Consider the following 23,764-nt stretch of genomic DNA (forward strand, 5'->3'; position numbering starts at 1 on the left):
TTGTTTTCATCACTTTCGTACTTCTCAAGCCAGCCAAACAAAAGAACCCAAGAAAGAAAGTCACCTTCTATATTCGAGACATTTTTCTCTAAAGAAAGTGTCCTTATGTCCTTGGTCTTATGGATGAAATGTACCACTTTTTGTTAATAACCGGAAAGGGCATTTTTCAAGACCAAAAAAAGCTGTTTACAGCTTTTCATAAATATTACCACGATCCCTTGAATAAATCTCAATTAGAATGATTATCTACAAGAATTCAACTTTCATTTCGAAGACAGCAGAACGTACACAGAAAGATATTAGTTTCGTGCTGTGTGGATACAATCGATAAGTATACCTTCGGTGTGTAATGTTTTTCCGCTTTTTATACCTTCCTATTTCGCATTTTATTTTGTTTTCATTGTGAAGGTGATTTATATTTGTTATTTGTCATTCTAGGGTAGAGATAGGAAACGTTGGGTTAATATTACCAAGTCCTGTGGGGGTTCGTTGAAAATTTTATTGGAAAATATTGTTCCTATATGTCTTCATATGAAGTTATTGTTGTAAGCTTATACCTCAAAAAATGGTTGATTGAACTCGAATTCGATTGTAAGGATACTTTTGAAAGATACAGAAAGTGTTCTCTCGAGATATCGAGGCGAATAAATGAAATGTTGAAAGGAGAATAAGAAAGATTTTAAGCTCGATTTATCTGCACAAACCAAGTAGGATGACCAACAAAGATACGAGTAGACAGTGTTAGCAGCAAATGTAACTGAAAGCATCCTTTACTTTTTCGTCTTGTCCTATTCATCATTAGTCACCATAAACTTTCGATTTAATTTTCCACCTCGATTATCTCTATTCTTTACCTTGCATAAAAAAGTCGACGCTCTGCCAAGGTTTTGTGATGGTGCGTAGTAAATTGCCTTCATGCACGATAATGTAAGTTCATAGTAACGTTAAAATATGATAAAAATAGTCACATTATATTCTACAACCACACATCCATTCTCAGAATTGTAATATCTTCCCCCCCATATATGCTAAGCACCTGCTTCTCTCCATCTAGGAATATTTCACGTACAACCATAATTACGGGTATATTGTCCACGATGTGGTGCTTCTTCCCTTGTCCTAGCCCCCAAATGGATTTTTAGAAGTTTATAGTTGCGGATTTCAGTTTGGCGTTGATCCAATTTCGGAATTGTCTCTCCCAAGTGAAAACTGAACTGAAAACACGTCATCAGTCGTTTTACATGACTATCCTATGCTCGGGTATGAAGGTGTGTTTATGCTGGCGGCAAAGGAAGGTGCATCAATTTACATGGAAATAGTTAGATTTGGCGACATAAATATTTGTTGGATTCAAATTTGTCGTAGTTACACACATTTGTTGCAGGACATGCCTTGAGGGCGTAGGAATTTAGTCAAGAGGCAATGCCGTATCAATAAATTTTAATTTATTTAACTTTTGAGGTAAAAGGATTTAGAAATGTTTTTTAGACTGGACTAGAAAGAACAACTGATTAAGGACTTCGACTACTACTTCCCTGTCGCGTACAATCTATCACGTCGTGTTCAAGACGACGAAATCTTGAAAGATACTTTTCAAGGTTTGCTCCCATCTATTCCCAATATCTGTTCTAAAAATTAAAATGGAATTTCTGGCCTGCATTCAAAAAATTGTAGCAATTTCCTTTTGCTCTAAGCGGTGTGCACTCACATAGTAATAAATGCGGATATCACGTAGCATTGCATTTTATCCGCAATGGAGTTTTCACAAATTCATGAGAATATACATTCTGGTAAAATATAATCAGGATTGGGTCAATAAAAACAGCACAAATCAATCATCAAAATTGATCTTTAAAGTAGCCTCCGTTTGAAATGTACAAACACACAACAAAGAAGTTAGTCACACAAAATGTTCATAGGTATATTCCAGGTTCGCCTTCAGTTCTCTCAGCGATTTTCTTTTATGACTTCAATCGGTTCAAAAAGAAAAAATCGCCACAAGGGTGAATTTGTGATATGATTCAGTAGCGTCTTGTTTTCAATATTATAGGTCGCCGCGTTTGAACTCAACGTCAAAAGAGGTGACAATTGACTCGTCGAACTTTGCTTCAGTAATTTCCCCCACATTCATGACTATGTTCGTTCAAAATATGCTCGGAATGTTTGGAATGCTGTTGGGACATCCCTAAAAGTCCACCCTGACATTCTTTCACTTTCGTTACCCAAAACTGAATTGCTTGAATGGCTTTTTGAAATTTTCTACGAAACCTGAAAAATATCCCTTGGTTTCTTCAACTTTAGTGTATACAGAAATTCAACCAGGGGAGTTCTACAAGAATTGACCTAGTTCAGCCTAATCTCTACTTTTCACCTTCAGCACTACTGATCCGATTTGAATTAGACTAGCAAGACCATAGCTTAACAAAAACGTGCCGACGGTTGAAATTAATGGCGAATCTACTTTGTCAGTCAGATCAACACGAAGGCGCATATTATGTTTCTGTAGCCTGTCAGCTACGAATGCACCATAGTAGTAAGTAACCATAACTAAAGGAGTGAAATATCAGTGCACAGTCGAGACGTAATCTTATCACTGATTTAAAACGGAATGGTCGGAAATTCTAGTCCACTTAACGAATTTATATATATTTGAAAATTCTATACCCAGTTATTACAGATAACCCTGAACCTGAGCGGAGACTTCAGCTTAATGAAGAAAGGTGCTTCAATGATTACAAAATTTGTTACCCGCAAAAGGAGCAAAGTCGTTAACGCTGTGCCTTCTAATCACTTTCGATCCTTTGGTCACCAGCTTCCACGATGACCGCGACCCGTGCATGCTCTCTGGTGACGAGAGAAATTGTCTCTCTATAAGTTATAAAGCGATACTGGTCTCCGAACCAGTTCATATCCAAGTGTGCAAATACGGGAAACAGCCTTCCTGTCCGCTGAACTATGGATAAAGGATGATGATGATCATCATCATCAACGGCGCAACAACCGGTATCCGGTCTAGGCCTGCCTTAATAAGGAACTCCAGACATCCCGGTTTTGCGCCGAGGTCCACCAATTCGATATCCCTAAAAGCTGTCTGGCGTCCTGGCCCACGCCATCGCTCCATCTTAGGCAGGGTCTGCCTCGTCTTCTTTTCCTACCATAGATATTGCCCTTATAGACTTTCCGGGTGGGATCATCTTCATCCATACGGATTAAGTGACCCGCCCACCGTAACCTATTGAGCCGGATTTTATCCACAACCGGACGGTCATGGTATCGCTCATAGATTTCGTCATTGTGTAGGCTACGGAATCGTCCATCCTCATGTAGGGGGCCAAAAATTCTTCGGAGGATTCTTCTCTCGAACGCGGCCAAGAGTTCGCAATTTTTCTGGACTGGCAAGATCATAGTCTTGTACAGTAAGAGCTTTGACCCTATGGTGAGACGTTTCGAGCGGAACAGTCTTTGTAAGCTGAAGTAGGCTCTGTTGGCTGACAACAACCGTGCGCGGATTTCATCATCGTAGTTGTTATCGGTTGTGATTTTCGACCCTAGATAGGAGAAATTGTCAACGGTCTCAAAGTTGTATTCCCCTATCCTTATTCTTGTTCGTGCTTGTGTTTGACCAGTGCGGTTTGATGTTGTTGGTTGATTCGTCTTCGGTGCTGACGTTGCCACCATGTATTTTGTCTTGCCTTCATTGATGTGCAGCCCAAGATCTCGCGCCGCCTGCTCGATCTGGATGAAGGCGGTTTGAACGTCTCGGGTGGTTCTTCCCATGATGTCGATATCGTCAGCATAGGCCAGTAGTTGGGTGGACTTGAAGAGGATCGTACCTCTTGCATTCACGTCAGCATCACGGATCACTTTCTCGAGGGCCAGGTTAAAGAGGACGCATGATAGCGCATCCCCTTGTCGTAGACCGTTGTTGATGTCGAATGGTCTTGAGAGTGATCCTGCTGCTTTTATCTGGCCTCGCACATTGGTCAGGGTCAGCCTAGTCAGTCTTATTAATTTCGTCGGGATACCGAATTCTCTCATGGCCGTGTACAGTTTTACCCTGGCTATGCTATCATAGGCGGCTTTAAAGTCGATGAACAGATGGTGCAACTTTTGTCCATATTCCAACAGTTTTTCCATCGCCTGCCGCAGAGAGAAAATAAATAAAGGATGATAAGGAAATTAATGCCCTCATTCAATTTCACCTGCTACCTACGCAAACTGCCACTAGTGCGAATGTGGTACTGTACATCATGCTTAGCTGGCTGTGAGAGATTACTTTCGGTAGTAATTTTGAAGGAGCGCGCGAATGCAGGAATCGGCTGCTTATTCAAAAATTAGCAAAATACTGACAGTAGACCGAGCGAGGTTGCGGGTCTATAAGGGACCTATTCTGCAGATCCACTAGCATAGTGACCTAGAAAGTTTGCGTCTATCATATCATATATATCCGCTATAACAAAATGCCATAAAAACGTTAGTCGAAGTCCTAGACTTACGTCCATTTGCCTGTTCTAGGTAGCCAGAGCTCTCAACGAGTTCAATTCCAGTTCAGATGCGGTGATGCCAGCAAATTGCAGGACTCGTTGACTACCCAATCGCTCATTTCGATTGGCGGACGGCGAATGAGTTCGAGACCTACCTTCTAAACGCAAAGCTCTTTCTGTTGCCGCAAGTTTAGAAACGGTTGCCGCGAGGGTAACCACCGTCTGCTGAAGCTCAGTAATTTGGCACGTGGCCTCCTGCAACACTTCATTGACCACGGGGCGCGCAGTCACCTCCTGGGTTTTGCTAGCGGTGTTCGCCAACACTTCCAAAAACCCGGAGTCCGCACAGACCAAGATGACTTGGGTATTCTCCGGGAGTCACTGAAAACACAGCCACTTCATAAGCTCAATCCCGACCTTATCTCACGCAGCAGTTGGCTCGAAAAGCGATCGCCTAAAGAGAGCTCAATCAGTAATTCAGCTTTGCAGACTCACTTACCGACAGTCGCTTGATGAGGGTGCCCTTTAATTCTGAGTAGGAACACTTCTCGAGCACGTCGTCGACGAGCCCAATCGACTCCTCGTTCAGGCCGACGAGCGCGTGATTAAATAGCGTGGCATCAGTAGTGATGCCCGCGAGCGCGAATTGCGCCTCCAATTGGTGGAACCAGGCCTCCAGGTTACATCACCAAAATGGTAGCACCCGTATCGCCACTGCGTCCACGGGGGGTGCGGAGTTGCCAGAGGCGCCTACAGCGCTGTTGTCGTATGACATTGCTAATCTAAGCTAAATTTACGAACGGAGGTGGGGATGGTCGAAGATGCCGACAATTAAGGAAAAAAAATTCTAGGAGATTTCAGCTCTGGATGGAACAAAGGAGTGCGAGACAAAGCAGCCACCGTTTTAGATCAAATACCTAAGGTGGCAAATAAGGTAAACCAAATGCACTCACAGGCACAATTAACCTCCAATATAATTCATCGCCCTGTTTGGTTACGTTACCTATCTGTGGCTTATCAACTGTTTTGTTTTTGGTCAAGTGTTCACTCTTGCAATTCATTAAACATTAATACCGTTATTTCGTTTTCTAAAATTGGTCCATCGTTTTTGGAATTTAGTCGTCATTAGACATTGTTGCAGTTATGTTACTTAATTAACTTTTCCTATTCTTTTCTGCTATAGTCTGCGAATATTGTTTAATTTGAGTTTGTAGTGTTCACTTATTCTTTGTGACTTTGAAAAAAACCAATCGATGCAACTTGTGCAGCTAGGACAGTGGCTTTAGCTGACGCTGGGTCCAGTCAACGCCGCTCGTACAATCGATGTACCTCGTACTACGCTACGGGATGCCATCAAACGATTCCTCGAAGCTGATACATCCACAACCCCAGGTCAAGGCCGATACCATGAACTTTCACTTCAGGTGACCACACCGTTGTCAACAACGTGTTGAGAACTCGTACGCGTCTTTTTGGGGTGAAAACTGTGAGTGTGAGTGAACGTACTATTAGAGGACTAGCAGAAAGAAATCGGAGGGCTTTTCGCCCAGCTCGCATTCCACAGCTGCTATCACTACCTACACTTTAGAGTTAGACTTCCTTTTGTGCGAGATTATGCTGACTGGACTGTGGAGGAATGGAAGGACGTCCTGTTCTCGGATGCAAGCAGAATAGCCTTAAAAAGTTCAGATGGACGTCAGCGTGTCTAAAGGCGCCAAAATGAAAGATTTGCTTCATGCGCTATATCCGAAACCGGTTACCAGGGAGGCTCCGTAATGTTTTGGGGAAGTATCCTTTAGGAGGCTGATACGGATCTTGTTGTGTTCGATAGAGGCAGTGTCACCGCTCAAAAATACGTAGATATTTCTCAAGACCATGTCGGAATGACAAATTCATTGTTGATAACTTCAGATTCATGCATGACAGCGCACGTTGCCATACCACAAGATCCGTATCTATCACTGAGTATCTTAATGAGGACGAGATTCTAGTTTTACCATGGTCGGCACGCAGTCCGGATCTTATCCCCGTTGAACACATTTGAGACAACTTCAAAAGATGTGCACAAGCAAGAGTACCAGTCCCTACCCTAGGAGAGCTCAAGACCGCTGTGGTAGAGCAGTGGCATAATATTCTCCAATTGGATATCCAACATATCATGAAATGATTATCAAACTGGCTCCAAGAAATCATAAGGATCAGAGGGGGCAAAACCCATTATTAAGGTTTTTTTAACTTAACTTCTTTATTAACACTTTAATCAAAACTTGTTTTTTTATTACTTCAAAGGTAGTTTTCAACGTACCGCTCGTCCATTATCGTCTACATTTGACGATTTCTGCAAATTGAAAGAGATAAAATGTGGGCGCTTAATGGCGCCTGTGCGTGTATATTCCATCTACATTTACAGCATATCTAAAAGAAGGGATCTTCCCCACAGAGTGGGCGTGGCAAAGGCAGCATCATCTTGCAAACCAAGTTCCCTTTTGAAGAGGAGGACGATATTTCTTAATTGATTACATCCAATAATTGGTGCTTGCTTATCAAACCGAGAATTAGGTTTCTGGCGAAGGCGATCAATCAGCTGTTGACGCAGTTAATATTGATAAAAAATTGTCGGTGATTGCAAATGCTGTCCAATGGTGATGGTAGACGTAACAAATCATTCAAACCTACGCGGTGAAAGCATATCATCGAGGCGGTCATCATCGCAAAAACGCTTGGCTATATCCCATTACCATGGGCTACTTCTGACACCAAAAATGGGGCAGATGTCCGAAAGAAGTCTGTCCTCGTTCCTCTGCTATACAATCTTACGGCTGCAATTGCCTAATCAGACCGTTATCACAGATAACGTTGAGTTTGCCTTAATATCTAGACATCCTCATGAAACCGAGATTTACCCGGACTAGCCCATCTGAACAATTAAGTCTTGGCTACGAAACATCGGCCTGGCAGTCGCCGGAATGGTACTCACAAATAAAATGCATAAGCACACGTTAGTTCATATCCCCGTTGATGAACATCAAGAAAATACTTCGGATAACTTTCGAGTCAATGAGAGTTGCAAATTACATTCAATGGTTATTGAGCAGAAATCATACACTATTAGCTCAATACTAACTAGGATGCCACCAAATATAGGTAGCCTGATAGTATGGTATGCAGCAATGGAGTGAAGACAAAAAATTTAAGACAAGGCTTGACGACTTAGCGCAATTCCTGGGTACAAAAAGTGCCTTCACAAATTCAACTTGAACGAGCGCCCTTACTGCCCTCTGTTGTATGAAACCTTAAAAGAATGATAAGATCTTACTGAAAATATGACCGAAACGATACAAATACCCAGAAGGCAAATTCCCCCAAAACAGTTTCATGCAAGATGGCAGTGTTTGAGCCCACGTTTAAAATAATCGCCAACAAGAGACAACGCGTTCTTCGGTCTAAATCGAATTCCCAACAAGGCATTTAAGCACCAGATTCGTTTTGAGCTTGCCTGAAAGGAGGGTTCTTCTCTGTGATGGCAACAGTTAATGACGATCCCGAAACTCAACAAGCTGTTGGTTGAACCATAATTCTACAGATCAATATACGTCTTGAATATACGCAAGGTTCTCAAGAGAATAATTTATAATCGATTTTACCCAATAATCAAGTGTGGTGGTTTCCTGTCAAACTGGCAGTTTGGCATGCGAAAAGTTCGATCGATTGTCGACGCAGTTAAAATAGTGCACCTTATCGACAAGAGCTTTCAATTAAGAGTGCAACGGTAACCACACGGTCTTGGCTGGCACCAGAAACAATGCTACGAAATGAAGGATCAGAGGCCTATGACATAACGGCAGATATTCCACAGAGGTATGTCTTCAGTCTTCTGCTATAAAATATTATGCATGATGATAGCTGACGACTGCCAGTGGCTAATCAGACTGTTATTTTCGGATTCACAGATGACGTTTGGTCTGACATATTTAGCAATTTCGATGAAATTGAAATCCACGCGAGCGGGCTCATCTGGACAATTAAGCTTTGGCTGACATTTGCTTGTATCACAAATCATAAGCTCAGTTCTTTTGTATGCGGCACCAAGTTAGCCAGCACCGCTCAATATTCTTGAATGTCGTAAGCGACTTCAAACTGCAAGTCGGCTCAACTCACTGCCAGCATGCTGCGCCTATCGAACAATATCATACGATGTAGCAGGCGTTATTGCGTTATTGCAGGCGTGATTCCCATTGATGTTCTGGCCGACGAAAGGCATAGCAGCTGTACGAAGAAATATTACGAGTACGCTGGAAAGTGGACAAAATTGGCTGGAATATGCCAAAATTACTAAAAACAGTTTTATGCAAGTCTCTCGCATTAAAAACCTTAGAAGGAACAAAACCTTATAAAATCGGGTCACTATCTTTCTGTTTGTCTGTCGGTGACACGGGGGTGCTCTAAGGCGGCGACGAGGAAGATTTGACAGCATCCATGTCGGCCGTATCAAATCCAAGTCGCTGATGCATGCATGCGCTTTACCCGAAAATCTATCCAAATATAGATACGAAAATTAGTAAGAATTTTAGAATACCCATGCATGCAAAAAGGACATGCAGAATTTTTTTCACTGAATATGGCAATGTGGGGTACCAAATGGAAGATCTCGATTAGTACCTTTCCAAGGATTTCTACTGGCGATTCAATTCTTTATTACACATTATAAAGTCTTTCTTTTTCTTTAGTCTGATCGGTTGCGCCATTTTATATTAGCATATGCCTAATTTGGATGTAGTCGCTAGGCCCTCAAATCACCATCCAGCGTATCAAGCCCCCTTGTTTCGGACGGCCTTTTGATCGCTTACCATTGCCTTCGGTATTGAGACATATCTTGGCGAGTGAAAATTGTTTTTATTCAGATTTAATCTGCATGAGGGGAACATTCCATTGTTGGAGAAGTTGCTCGAGATCATTTTCGCTATGAGGTGCTAGGAAAACATTATCTGCATAAAGTAGGGCACTGGACGTTGGATGTCCTGTGTGACAGACTAAACAAAACAAAGAGGAGTGGAGAGTGGGCGCTTCCTTGGTGGACACCGACAGAGACACGAAGTGGTTTTGATGCACCCCTCATACTTCGAACTTTACTTTGCCGATCGTGGTAGAGCAACTGAACCCAGCAGGCGAGTTTCTCTGCTACTAGTTGTTGTCGTAGAGCATACCAATTGAATTCATGTGGCATACCATTAAACGCTTTCTCCAGATCCAGAAAAGCACATCATAAATTGCTCCCCGTAAATTTGTTAAGCACTAAGTTTAATGACGCCTTCAACAAGAGAACCCCACTGGCTTACCAAAAAATTACAGACGAGAATAGGCAAACAGAATCTCTTGAAATTTGAATTGTAGGCCAATGCTCTGGGACATACAAACATAGGTAATAATATAGTAGATTTCTACCTACCCGAATTTCAGTGTCTCCAATACGAAAGATTTATTGGTCAGACCAGTTTGAAACGTGTTCAAAATCTCAATGGAGCATGTTCACTGATGCAGTAAATAGTACGGATCTTAGTATGTTCATAACAAATTATATTTGACGTTTATCTTGGCTTTTGCATTTTTTAAAAATCCTAATATGTAGAATTGAATTTATCTTCTTGCATTTTCGGCTATTGCAGACGTATTCCTGCAGAATCGGGCTAATCTGAGAGATCCTTAACTTTATGACCACTGTTGGAGATTGATTTTATTATATCAATTGAGAAAAAATGGATAAATAGCACAATCAGAGCAACTGGCTCTACGTATAGTAATGAAAATGAGGAAATGGTGATCATTATTTGTGGTGTATAAAGTACAAATGCGGTCTCTTCTATCTTATTGTTATTTTGGCAGTATCCTGGTTGAGTTGATTAAGAGTCAGCCTCTCGACTAAGTGCTCTAGGTTCAAGTTCCGGTTTTTTCATGGATATTTATGTTCGTAATTCTGCTGTAGGCTTTCCTCTCGCACAGCATTAGGAAACTGACTAGCCTACGTTCAATGGAAATTAGTTCAAAGAGGTTTTTTGACATCACGTAATTTAGTCTCAAAACCAAGTTTGGCATCTTACATATTTCATAAATTCGCAATGAGGAAATAAGACGTAGAAGTATCTAAGAGCCCATTTTAATTTTAAACGTTTTATTAAACTTGATTTTGACATATCGGGAGAGCATATGAACCCGACGGATATTGATTGGAGCTGCGCAGTTGGAGACTTGTTAATCGATAATCGATCAGATTTTGTGATCCTACCATCCTGGCACAGATACTTAACATGATTAATTGAGCTATATCCGTGGATAGCTAGACTAGGAGAATCATGAAATTGGAATTCTCCCCGCGGAAGCAATAACTCCCAGTACTAAAAGATAACCGTTCAAATATCTTTTCCATAACCGATCCCACCCACTGCCACTCAAGTCGTCTCAACTGTGTGCCAGTGTGAATAATTAACCAAGGCAACCTCATAAGGTAATCAAAGCCAGATCTCACCTGTTCTCTATATGGTTATTGCGCCGCCAAGAGGAGTCACATATTGGCAAGCTAATGCATTTTCTGCACCTTTCACGTCTCCTCCTTCTACTATTCACCTCAGAGAAATGCAAACATGTCCGCCAAAGACCCTGAGGTGTAGGAGAGTGAACTTCCCAATACAACAACTCTCAACTTATTGCAAAGTAAATCGATTGTCATTCAAGACGCGTGGGACAATCGTGGCGGTTGCAATACTCTCATTTTACATTGTTCACATGCTCATATGGTTGACTAGTTGGTCGAGAAAGATGACTGAAAAGACGACAAACGACAACAGCCGTGACGGTGGCGGCGACAATCACGGGAATGACTGAAATATCAACAGTTGACCACGAATAGTAAGCAAGTTGGTAACTGGAGACAGGTTTCTGTTGTCTTCGAATTCGATGCACTTATTCGCCTCCAAGTTACTTGTGACTGTGTCGAAGGAATAATTTATGCAACATACTTATTTGGTGGTTCTGATTCACCGCACGTCTTCTGTATATGTTATTGATTCCTGATGTGGTGTTTGCCAGCATGTTCTGGGTTGTCCACATTCAGCCACCGTTATTGCGGATGAACCAGAAGAGAACCGAGTTCCACGGAATCGGTTAATATTACAATGTTGTAAAGAAGACAAGCAATTCCTGATAATTTTAATGAAACGAGTGGAGACGCTTATCTCTCTAGTTAGCAATCAAACACGGCGCCAGGATTCCTTCGAGAAATTGCATTTCCTTGTGGGGGGTTCGTGTTTACTGTTTTGGATCATGCTTAAGATATAATTGAAGTGGAGTCTAGAGTCAATCTGTGGTTGCAAATTTGCATCTAAATGAAAAACTCGCCCAATCGATCACAATGTTGTTCGCTAATAAGAAAGCCTAAAGTAACGTGATATGTGCCATTTATAATTTTTATGCTTCCTCTCAGAATGTGTTTATTTAAATCTCGATCCCAGTTGATATTCCGATTTCAATTTAATAAGTTGAGGTGATTTGATGCCACGTCATAGGAGATGTAGACCTAATGAAATACTTATAATAGCATAAATTATACTGGCATGAAGGTCCCAGGGGTTGAATGTGAGTAAATGCCGTGTAGGCATAATCCCACGGTCCTCTTCTGACACGAATTGCTTTGAAGACCAGAATCAGGACCCACCGTGACTAGAAAAATGGTACTGGTTTATACTGACTGTAGGCTCAGCATTCATACCAGTGAATGACAAGCCTATTTAACACATCTTCCGCAACTGAGGGATACGGCGCTCGAATCGTAAAGCGCAACTCTACGCTTGTGCCACCAAGGAGCTCTGTCGGCGATATAGCCGCAACCACAACCGCCATGAAACTTCCATAAGATGGCTAATTACAAATAAACAGGACGAGAGCACATCATCCTGGAATTCTCCTGGAACAAATGTGCCCAGAGCGCTGACAGATAGAGTCGTGTTGTGTATTACGTTTGGGTTATTCTCATTGGAGAGAAGATAGATCTCGACCGATGGAGGGGTCGGATTACAGGAGGTTCCTTGAACTAACAGTTTCTTCCTGGTCTTCTCTCCTGATGGTGTAAGGAGTTCCCTGATTTGAATGCTCTCCAAGGCGGGAAAGCTCGGGACTAGCCCGGAGTAATGTGACAGACTAGCTTTCTGACGATGAGGAGGTGTTTAGTTGATAGTCCAACGGCATAAACGCATTCAACCACCTCCCCCCCTTATTTTAACCCATTCGTCATATGCCGTCTTCCCTCATTAAATCAACGAATTTCCTGTCGACTTGAAGTTCCAAGGAAAGGCCTTCTATCTACTTTGTGCCAACTTTGGTTTTATTCTCGCTTTTTAAAAGGACGCTCCAGGACTCAAACCTTTAGTAAGCCCATGGTAATATATAGATATCTTCCTCAAGACAATAACAAACATTCAAGACGCTGGCCGGTATTCGAGACCAAGGCCGCGAGATCGCGAAGCTGATCACCAACCTTTTCGGCAATCGAATAATCTGTATTCTCATTAATTCTTAGGCCAATTTCTTCAGCTGCGCCGTCAAGCTATACGAGGACCCTCCCTGACGCTCAGTTTAGACTATACCACCAGTACATGCCACCGTCTGGGGTGGTTTATATAGAAGATCCACTGATATTTTAAATATAGTATGTACCAAGGCGATGCTGAATAATGTTGGATTGGCATCATCATCATTATCAATAGCGCGACAATCGGTATTCGGTCTAGGCCTACCGTAATCAAAAGTTACAGACGCGTTTTATAAGAAATATCTCCCAGACTCCCAGCAAATTCTTGGCCTCCTTATATATCTCATCAGTTCACCGAAGGCAGAGTGTATCTCGTCGTTTTTACCATATATATTACTGTTTTGGGGTCTGTAGGGTCTTTCTCCTCTGTGTTACCCACCCACCTCAACCTGTTGGGCCTAATTTATTCCATGACTGTATAGATAGAGATATAGAACCAAAAAGTTTTTTGTTGTTTTGCAAGCGTCCTAATCGTCCGCTTTCATGTAAGGGGCCAGAGATTCTCCGGAGAATCTTCCGGTTGAACGCGGGTTAGAGCTTGCAATTTTGTTTGTTTACGAATGAGGATTCCGAGGTTCATGAGAGCAAATCTTGGATTACGTAAAATATTTGTTCGATTGTTGATTTAACATGGTCATCAGTGCCGTTGACATGAAGTTAATCTACATGGAAGTCTAAGTCTCTAATTTCCTTACCAGTAACCCATAATTCTTGGATGAGTAATATAAAGATTTATAACTCATATTTTGGGACGAAATTCAGTCGAGTACATGTTGGTATCGCATTTTTTCCCAAATTTTCTGTCTTTGTCTTCCTAAACCCTTTTCTTCTTTCTGGGGGAGTAGATCTCCTTAAAAAATCCATAATCCGGGGTGAAGGAATCGATTGTGCCAGTCGGATGAATTGCAGTGACGTTAGACTGTATTTCAGCGACTTCACCCCAAATATCCAAATAGTTTTGGAGGTAATCATGGAGCTCTATTGCAAGATTAATTTAAATAATTTTAATAAAACCCGATGAAGACAATACTCAACATGGTTAAGAGTTGCTCAACAACATCAGAGCGGCTCTTCGGCGGTTATCCGTTTTGACGGTTATGACATCAACCATCAGGGACGGAATACCTAGAAGACGTATAGTTTGGATGAACCAACCAACCAACGAATTTATCATCCGCGTCTATTATCGTGGCACGGATTTGGAACGGAATCCATCAGGGTGAAAATATCGACTGCATAATGCGTTCATAACCCGATTTCCGGGGCTAAGTCATGTTCCGGAACAGAACGTCGTCAAGCAGTACCGAGTAATAGTAAATAACAACCGAATTGCCCAACCAACTACGCAACAAATCTTCCAAGAAGTTTTACTTCAGCACAATCTAGAATCATCAACTTACCAGACTAGTCAAAGGGGCAACAAAGTACTCCGGCTGTAAGGCATTCCATGATCCCAATAGTCAGGAGAGGCTTAGTAACTGGAGATTTCGACCAAATTTATAATAAGGCTTTGACCGCATTTCAAGTCGCATTCACAGAATATGACGAGATTCTCCCAGACGCTAGGCCAAAGTTCCCAAAACTAAAATTTCCTTTGGCAACTATCAATTATCAATTGTTGCCGTTGACAGGATTTTGGCTGATCATTTGGCTAACGAGATTACTGTGGCAGAGGTTCACAGCCTGGTCTACGTTGCAGCTGTCACAGTTATTCGCCTCAATAATGACCATCTTGGAGTGAATAATAGAAGCATGCACAGGATGACTTTACCGTTCCGTGTGTTTCGACTCAAGCAAAGAGTAGAAAAGTTCAGAAAGGAAATTGGTCGTGTCACGCAAGCACTTCTTGAAAATCCACCATCAAGAGTGCACAGATGTGTTGCCAATTTAAGAAATCCTCGAGGTGATAAAACAGAAACTTGCAGTATGCTCTAATCACGTCCGTAGGTATCAAAAGAGTTTTCAGCGAAGGACAGACAGCACAGAATCAAAAGGGATTTTATCAAAATCACGCTAATTCAGGTCGGGAAAGTAACCTGGATCTGGATCAGGCAGAAGGCTTCTGGAGAAGTATTTGGAACGAACCCAGCCATTGCAATCTAGAAGGAATGTGGCTCCCACACCTTAGGTGTTCATGCGACGCCCTCTCCGAAATGGCCATGCCCTTGAATGCCATAGAAGTAGCCCTTGAAAAGGCAGGTAATTAGAAGGCACCAGGAACTGATAGGATTCACAACTTCTGTCTAAAGCGGTTGAAGCACACTCTCAGGATATTCGCAAATCATTTTAATCAGATGATTGCCAAACCGAAAGCAGATCCTCAATTTTTCACCAAGGAACAGGGTGCCTCTTGCCCTTCAAAATGTTCGTCAATTACTTGTCTTCGTACCATCTACAAGGACCTCACCACAGTTCTCTGCGCGAACATCTCATACATCTTGATGTTCATAAATTGACAGCTGAGGAGCAAAAAGTCTATGCAAAAGGTTCCCGAGGCTGCAAAGTACAAGCTGTTCGATTAGGGACGGCTTTCGATACGGTAACTGTAAAAAAGGCTTTCCACCAAAAATGGAATATCTCGAGAACCTATACCGATTATAAATCAGCCTTTGACTCCATACCACATTCGTAGTTACTACAAGTGTTACGCTTGTACAAAAAGTGATGAAGAATTGGAGTACTACGCTGTCGGTATCTTCACAAACATCAGGAGAGATACCAATCGGGTGTGGCATTTTCCAAGGCGAATCTCTAAGCCCGCCGTGTTTCTTGGCTTTGAATCCGTTATCTCATCTTCTGCATGAAAGCAAATATGGGTTCCAAGTCAAACATGGCATAACGTCGAAATGTAAGTTAAGTCATTTTATGTACATAGTATAGCCATACGAGATGTTAAAGACTATAGCTGATCCTCTGAATAAAAGCTTGTTCGAGGGTAATGATTGGTGCGTTCAACAGGATTCAGCCCCGCCCTCAAGGCCAAGAAAAGTTAAAATTCGTTATCAGTGAACACGCAGATTTCATAGAGTCGGCTGACTGACCTTCTGGAAACTCAAACTTGAATCCATTAGATTATTCTCTGTGGAATAAGCGTGAAGAGGTCGCCTGTCATCGTCGGGACTCCGATTTGGCAACTTTGAAGGCCAGTATAGTGAAAGCCGCGCACAGTTCGTGCAGTGACGAATAATTGGCCCAAACGTCTGAAACCTTGTGTGAAGAACCGTGGCGATCATGTCGGATAACCACTATGTACGCTTACTTATTAGACCAGCATAATTTCAACTGGGAATCTGTTTTAGTTTTGCTGTAGTAAATTTTCAAAGTGCTCACAGGACTTATGACTATATTGTGTATATTGACGACATCAAATTATATGACAAAGACGAGACCAATTTCGCTTCTTGCTGGACATCACCATCCAGTTCAGCAGGGGTATTGGCATGCAATTGGATTTGGAGAAATGTAATATATAAACAATAGTTCGTTTGTAGTTGAGAAGCAGAGAATGGGATCCCATGTCAAATTTGGGGGACAGATATCAGAATATAGCCCGATTGAAGAAGAAAAATCATTGAAGGAGAAGGAATATTGCCTGAGACACTCGTTCATCCTCCGGTCGGCAAAGTTTAAAGACCACATGTTATTCTATATGCCTATCGACCTAATGGTCATGCAATAATGTAGCCAGTACAGCTACGATTACCTTCCTGTTAAGCTGCTGGCAATCATAACCTGATAGACTCAGGCAGCAGGTTCGAAGCCTTAGTCATTGCAGGCCGAACTATCATTGTTGCCATTAAGGGGGTCATCCCGTGTGTCGGGTTGGAGAAATCGATTTTTTTTTTTTTTTGCATGAATTGTATCTATATATAGTGGAGAATATGTGGGCAAAGGGATTTTCCAATATTCCGAGTCATTCAGAAATTACAGTGTTAAACAGGTAAGGAGTTTGCAGCCGCGGCTAGAGTACTCGATGAGAAAGAGGATCGAATCTTTTTTTACCTGTTAGTTTTTTATCTGAGCCTTATAAATTCGAACACAGGTATAAATATAAAAAGATGGAAAACCAATCAATTATCTAAACTTATTTGCTGTTTGGAATAAAAAGGATAATCCAGTCTAGAGTGAGGACTGAAAGGCTTTCAAGCTATACTCAATTATATTTTGTAGTAAGTATTGTGCTGTTTGTGTATTCAGTGATTTTTTTAAATGGATCGTACGAAGGGAGATCGCTTTACCGTTCAACGTCATGCTCGCACTAAAAAACGAGTATTTCATGGGAATCGATACTTATTAGAGAAGAAAAAGGACCTCGCGTCAACATCAGCAAAGTAACTTTTAGCAAGCATGAACATGGATGTTTGAATTGCGACAAGTTTTGTATATTGTATATTGGATTTTGCTGGAGTTTTCTCCGGTAATTCTGCAAATTTTTGCAAATAATAAAATATACGTAGTAGTAAAAAAGGAATGTGTAGGACATGTCGAGAAAAGAATGGGAACAATGAGTCGTTAAATGCAGTGATCTGGACTTTCGCTCTTAAACACCTTCATTCTGGGGCCAAGGATGTAGAAATAGTCACTTTTCTGACTGTAATTATTTTCAATGAAGGACTCAATGGCATTCTCAAAATCCTAGTGGCAAAGGGATGTCAAGGTGGTCACATATGTCAGGTTTATGTCGACCGCCGTATAAAAGCGCGAATTAGGCGGTCCGAACGACGATCGACTGACCTCGCTAAAAGAGCCAGAATTGAAACCAGAGAGCAACAATCGGCCTTACAAGACTTTTTTGATGAAACGGAGGGTACTCTCTATGGACCAGGTATAGCAGATTAATGCTGAGTTAAAATTTTACTGTTGATAATGACATTTAAATTTTCAAATGCGTTTTTCTCGAAACTGCATCTTGAAAATCGGCTGCCACCATAGCTCAAAATCTATCCAACCGAATTCTTTGAAATTTTCACGACTTCTTTAGTACATATTTCTACGGTCCGCAAACTAGGATAATTGCAATCGGACAGGTAGTTTTTTTTTATTCATAAAAAAAGTCGTAAAAAAACACCAAAAACCAAAAAAATTAAGTTTAAAAGCCCACCAAAAATTTACCTTTTAATATTTTCTAATTATCCTAGTTTGCGGACCGTAGAATATTGTCCACATTAAAATTCCGTTTAGTTTTTTTTCTTCAGATGAACACAGCGCCCTCCAGCGTGGCAGCAGAAAAACACCTTTTTTTGGAGATGGGTACATAAATTGACACGTATTCCAAAAACTAGCTAAGATATCAAACTGAAAAATTTATCACATATACTAGAGATATCAATAAACAAATGGTGAAAAAATCACGTTTCTATCTTTATCCAGTCCTCCAAAATAATTTTTCAAAAAAAGGCAAAAAAAAACGGCCTTCACACGGGATGACCCCCTTAAGTTAAGGCTTCAGTCGAGGGTCCAACGCAGATATCAATCTCATTCAATCAGAAATTGATGGAAAAGACTGTCTCAAAAGGATCAAATTTACCACTTAGGTGGGATAGTATCAATTAAACTAACCTATACCTCGTTTTGAGAATGAAGGGGGTCCTAAGTCCGCATCAACTTGATGCAGGACCGGACCAATTGGAGAGCAACTTACTCCCTCTTTTCTGGTCCACGGACCCCTTGCTTAGGGCTTGCACCCAAACTTTTTTAAAAAAAAGTCAAGCGACGACGGCTTTACGGTTTCTTACCAGGGCAGAGGCAAATCGTCAGACGCTGCCTCACCTCTGCCCTGGGAGCAGCGTGACCGTAGCGGCTCGCAGATGTTGAATGCTCCTTTATATAATTCGTAGAACACGACATGCCTACGAATTATATTGAGCGCTAAGCAAGGGGTCCGTGGACCAGAAAAGAGGGAGTAAGTTGCTCTCCAATTGGTCCGGTCCTGCATCAAGTTGATGCGGACTTAGGACCCCCTTCATTCTCAAAACGAATATTTCAGCTCTGGCCAGCTCTCGGTCAATAAGGCGGATTTGCGCTCAATATAATTCGTAGGCATGTCGTGTTCTACGAATTATATAAAGGAGCATTCAACATCTGCGAGCCGCTACGGTCACGCTGCTCCCAGGGCAGAGGTGAGGCAGCGTCTGACGATTTGCCTCTGCCCTGGTAAGAAACCGTAAAGCCGTCGTCGCTTGACTTTTTTTTTAACCTATACCTCCTATTCTAATTTAGGAAATGTCAAATCGGAGAATAAGGTCGTTCATTATCATGATGAAAACGGCACTGACAGCTATTGATAGACTTACTGTGTGGTGGTGAATACACCTCGCGAAACTCACCATTTTGTTCGGTGTTTATTTGACAACTCCCATAAATCTGTATTATCTCAGGAACTGTCAAAAACACATTTGCTTTCAGGAAGGTCAAAAGTTTCATAACTGCTCTTATTCATAATCCTGATTTGAATGCTATGATCAGGCTCCTTATCTTCAATTCGTTTACTTGTCTATTATGCTTAACCTCTTGCACATTTCTGATGGTTAGAAAAGAACCAAAAGCAGTGTGGGACCTAGCGCAGTAACCACGATTACCAGAGAGCTGGGTTGATATTTTTAGCAATGTATTCCCTTTAAATTACTCGTTTATTATTTTAGGATATAAAATTCTGGGGCGATCTGCGTGATGGGATAATGGACTGCATTGCAATAGAATTGTAAGCCTTTATGGATCACCTCATCACTGCCAGTTCTGTCAATCAGTCATGCGACAATGGGGATGAAATTGTTTCTCGCTAGAGTTCCCCGACGACACGTCACAGACAAGTGTTTATGAAGGCCTGAGGCTTTTGAGTGACACCGCCGGTCACTTTTCCTGTAAGGCCCCCAGCATAGAGAGAATATTGGTACCCAACACCATCGAGGTAATGTTGGCATTGACGTCATTTCAGTTTGGTGTTTCAAATAAAATAAAAAACGGTGGATTTAGCGCTGTTGATGAGACGATCAAAATCGAACTGAACGACATTATCGAAAAAAGCTGTTGAGATACACAATGCCTCCAAACTTCTGCCCAGATATAAAAGGCACGATGACGAGTCAGACTGAGCAAATTGGCTTTGCCGACGTTTACCTCCTGTTTGAGTTTCTTTGCCTTTTTTTGTCATTTAAAGTCGCTTGATTAAGGTCCATAATTCAATGGGAAAGCAAATAGATGCCATAGTCTAGACATTTGAGAATGACGTCATTGTCTATTGAATTTTCTCTGTGCACACCAGATAAAACATTATGAAGTACGCCATCAATCACATCAAAAAAAAAATCGTTGAAGGTATAGCCTCTTTGAATTAATCTTCAGAGTTAAACTCATTGAAGACTGTGTTCCAGTAAGGAGTGAACAAAAGGCGAAGAACCAATGCTAGGAAGCATAGCTCCGTAGCAAGGGTGTTAGATTATCCTTTCATCTAGCCACCTGAGTATCAAGCATGCACTTAGCAAAGACAGATGCTTCAATTTTTTTTTAAGTTGGTAATCTAAAGTCCATGCCTCTCCCCGTAATAATCCAACAAAAAAATCAACACTGGGCGTTCTGTGACCCATGAACATTTTCATTTTTTGACAGTCCAGAAGTTCTATTAAAGATAGAAAATGGAAACATAAAGATCTGCAGTGACAGTAGGAATAATACCACTATACAATGTAACTATTGAGACGATAATCAGAAGTGAGTATCTTGATAACATTATTATTTGCGAAAAAGAAAACCCCATTATATAAGCCTCTCCTCAAAATCATTCAAACATATTCTGAATGATGAGGTCATTCAGCAAAACAACCTTAGTATATTCAATTGCGAAAAAAACATTCAAGCGAGAGTTTGAACTTGAGCTACACTTGAATTTGAATTAAGTTTATGATGGGCAATTTGTATGGTAATGGATCCTACCAAATACTCACCGGCCTTTATCATTTGCTGACGGAATTCGCAAAAAAGACAGACAACCTGAAGCGACAGGAGAAAACTTCAAGAAATGATGAATGGAAGATCTGTATTTTCTCAGGAAAGATATGAGTATCTTGGAGTCGTATTACTGCGTTTGGTGTTCCTGGACTGTGCAGACGGGATGATGTATGGGCACGAAAGGTCGATATGTGTACAATAGTTTCAATCGTATGCTTCGCCCACCACACTGCTGGGCGTGTATGACATCATCAATCTATGTCAGTTAAGGTATTTATGCACTTTACACTTATACACTGTCCACTAATCACAGAGCTCACTGCACTGCGGCCCTGAGGCATTCCTTATATCCCGAACAAAAACGCATTTAGTAACCAAACGCTCCTTATCCAATTGAACTTTAATGAATTTGTAAGAGGAAGCGTCCACTATACTGAAATTGCGACCAAATTGAAAGTTACCGTGCAACTAACTAGTTGATGACAAGTTTGAATCTATTAAAGTATCTTTGAAAGCATTTAAGATGATATAGATGCCCGACAAGGTGAACGGTATTTGTTGTTTCTTGGAAACAACAAACTTGGCACTACCACCTACCCACCCCTTCCCTTTGATCATTTCATTTCATTTAATTTCATTAGACTCTTTCAAACTCATTATAGTCTAGATTCCAAACAGAAAGAGATTCAACTCCTCCTCCGTGAAACTATCTTTTATGGTAAGAATCGAATTTCAGGTTGTTGGATGTATTTATTGCGTTGTGGTCTGCGTGTTAAGAAAAGTAGGTATGTTGTGTAGAGCAAGAGAAAATCACCAACCACCCACGAAATTCAGAGGAATGAGATCTTGATTAAGGAATCCGGTTAATAGGATAAAAGATAAGGCCATCAAGTTTGGCAATTTAGCACATCATTAGTGAAACGTAAACAAAGGCGGTTCGGTACCTGTTACGCAGGCAGAAAAAAAGTAGATTTGTGTTTTATATAAACTGTAACCATTTCCGGAGAAGTAAGAAGTATATTTTTATAAGAAGTAGAATTAATAAAGATGTAGCGAAAAAGCCGTATTCTAGCACAGCTTTTTGGAGCTAGATGCTCGTGGTATTGTTGATATACAAAATGCTTCACTTTAACTTCAGTGGGGCAATGAGGCCATGCCACCGGCATTTCAGGAGGTCCTTCTTCAATTGACTCCTCTCCATCTTCATATACAGATACATCAGGATGCCCGGAAGTATCAGTCGGGGAGCTGCCTAAATCGAAAGAAGATTGATATTCTTCTTAGGCTTTATCCCGAATTACTGACGACAAGAGATAGCCATAACTGGTTGGACCGGGCGCTTTGAGTGTGCGTCCGCTCCAGGTAAATTCACGGAGCAACCGATTCTATTACAGTGGTTTCCACAGCGCTCTACCCCCTCCTACCTCCCCCTCCTCCTTCAGCTCGGCAAGTCGAACCGGACACCTCGCTCGCGTTTTCCCCCGGGAGTAATTGTCTGATGAAAGAAAGATTTCAGGCGAGATATTGAGACCCGCTTCGGTCCACCTCCGACGTCGAGAGTAAAGTGGTGCGGACCTCGCTCAAGAACTTAGCCAGGTCCATCGAATGGTCGTTGCAATGGCCTGCGGAAGGCATCGTCGTCGATCCTTACCAAGAAATGCGTGTACGACTCAAAATCCCTGGCCACGCTGACAACGTTTATCGCATGGTTTGCGGATGGCGGTGGTTTGACCCGACTCATGACGTCCTTGAACAGAAGGTATACGCCAGTTGAATTTAGGCTCGATCGCAAGTCGAAAACTGGGTCGCTGGGAAGTCTCAGATTTTCCCCGTAAACAAGTTCCATGGGGCTTGCGGCAAACTCCTCGCGGCTGACTGTCTGTAGGCCAAGTGGGAGGAGAGGCAGGACTTGCGTCATTATAGCAGCCTTTAGTATCCTGTGTGTTTAGTGTCCGGATAGCTGAGTGGTTAGAGCGCAAAGCTGTCGTACGGAAGGTCGCGGTTCAAATCTCACTGGTGGCAGTGGAATTTGTATCGTGATTTGACGTCGGATACCAGTCGACTCAGCTGTGAATGAGTACCTGAATCAAATCAGGGTAATAATCTCGGGCGAGCGCAATGCTGACCACATTGCCTCCTAGTGTACCGTTACGGTCTTGAATGAAGTGCTCTAACACACTTCAAGGCCCTGATCCAACATGGATTGTTGCGCCAACGATTATTATTATTAGTATCCTGTGCCATCTTTCGAGCATCCCATGGTACAGTTGTTCGATGGCGTTTGAAGCCTAGGAGTTTGCCGAACTCCGAGAAATGAGAGGATTCAAACTGCATTCCTTGGTCGGTGATGATGATCGCCGGCACTCCAAAGCGTGAAACCCACTCTCAACAGAGGACGTCGGCACATGATAAGAGCCGTATGAGCCTATGAAGCTCAGGTGCCTGAGTTGACGGGGAGACGCTTGATCAGGTTTCTATTTTAAGGGGAATGTAAGAATGAGCGCTCTAACACGCTTCAAGGCCCTGATCCAATATGGATTGTTGCGCCAACGATTATTCTTATTATAGGAGACTTGTGGTCCATGAACACTGTCCTGCCTTCTACGGAATAGCAAAAACTCACTATCGTAGATGCTGTAGTTCCGTCGGCGGAGTTCAACTGTTTTGAGAAGAAACTCAACGGCTGCCAGTTTTGGTTCACCTTTGGATGAAGACGAAAGCGGCTAGGGCATGCATTTTATTGAGGAAATGCCAGAAG

The 23,764-nt window shown here is 41.9% G+C and overlaps 1 protein-coding gene across 11 annotated transcripts in view; it reads right to left on the minus strand.

Moving 5' to 3' along the window:
* LOC119648435 (CLIP-associating protein) overlaps positions 1-23,764 on the minus strand; it is a 106,798-nt gene that overhangs the window by 64,012 nt on the left and 19,022 nt on the right. Inside the window, exon 1 of one of the 11 annotated variants that reach the window (XM_038050230.1) lies at positions 21,003-21,439. The exons of the other annotated variants lie outside the window; for them this stretch is intronic. The gene's annotated coding sequence lies outside the window, so the exon portion shown is untranslated. Of the gene's footprint in view, positions 1-21,002; positions 21,440-23,764 lie in introns of those variants that run through there. 11 annotated transcript variants of the gene reach the window in all.

Source organism: Hermetia illucens, chromosome 1 (genome assembly GCF_905115235.1).
Source record: "Hermetia illucens chromosome 1, iHerIll2.2.curated.20191125, whole genome shotgun sequence".
Classification (NCBI taxonomy): Eukaryota; Metazoa; Arthropoda; class Insecta; order Diptera; family Stratiomyidae; genus Hermetia; species Hermetia illucens.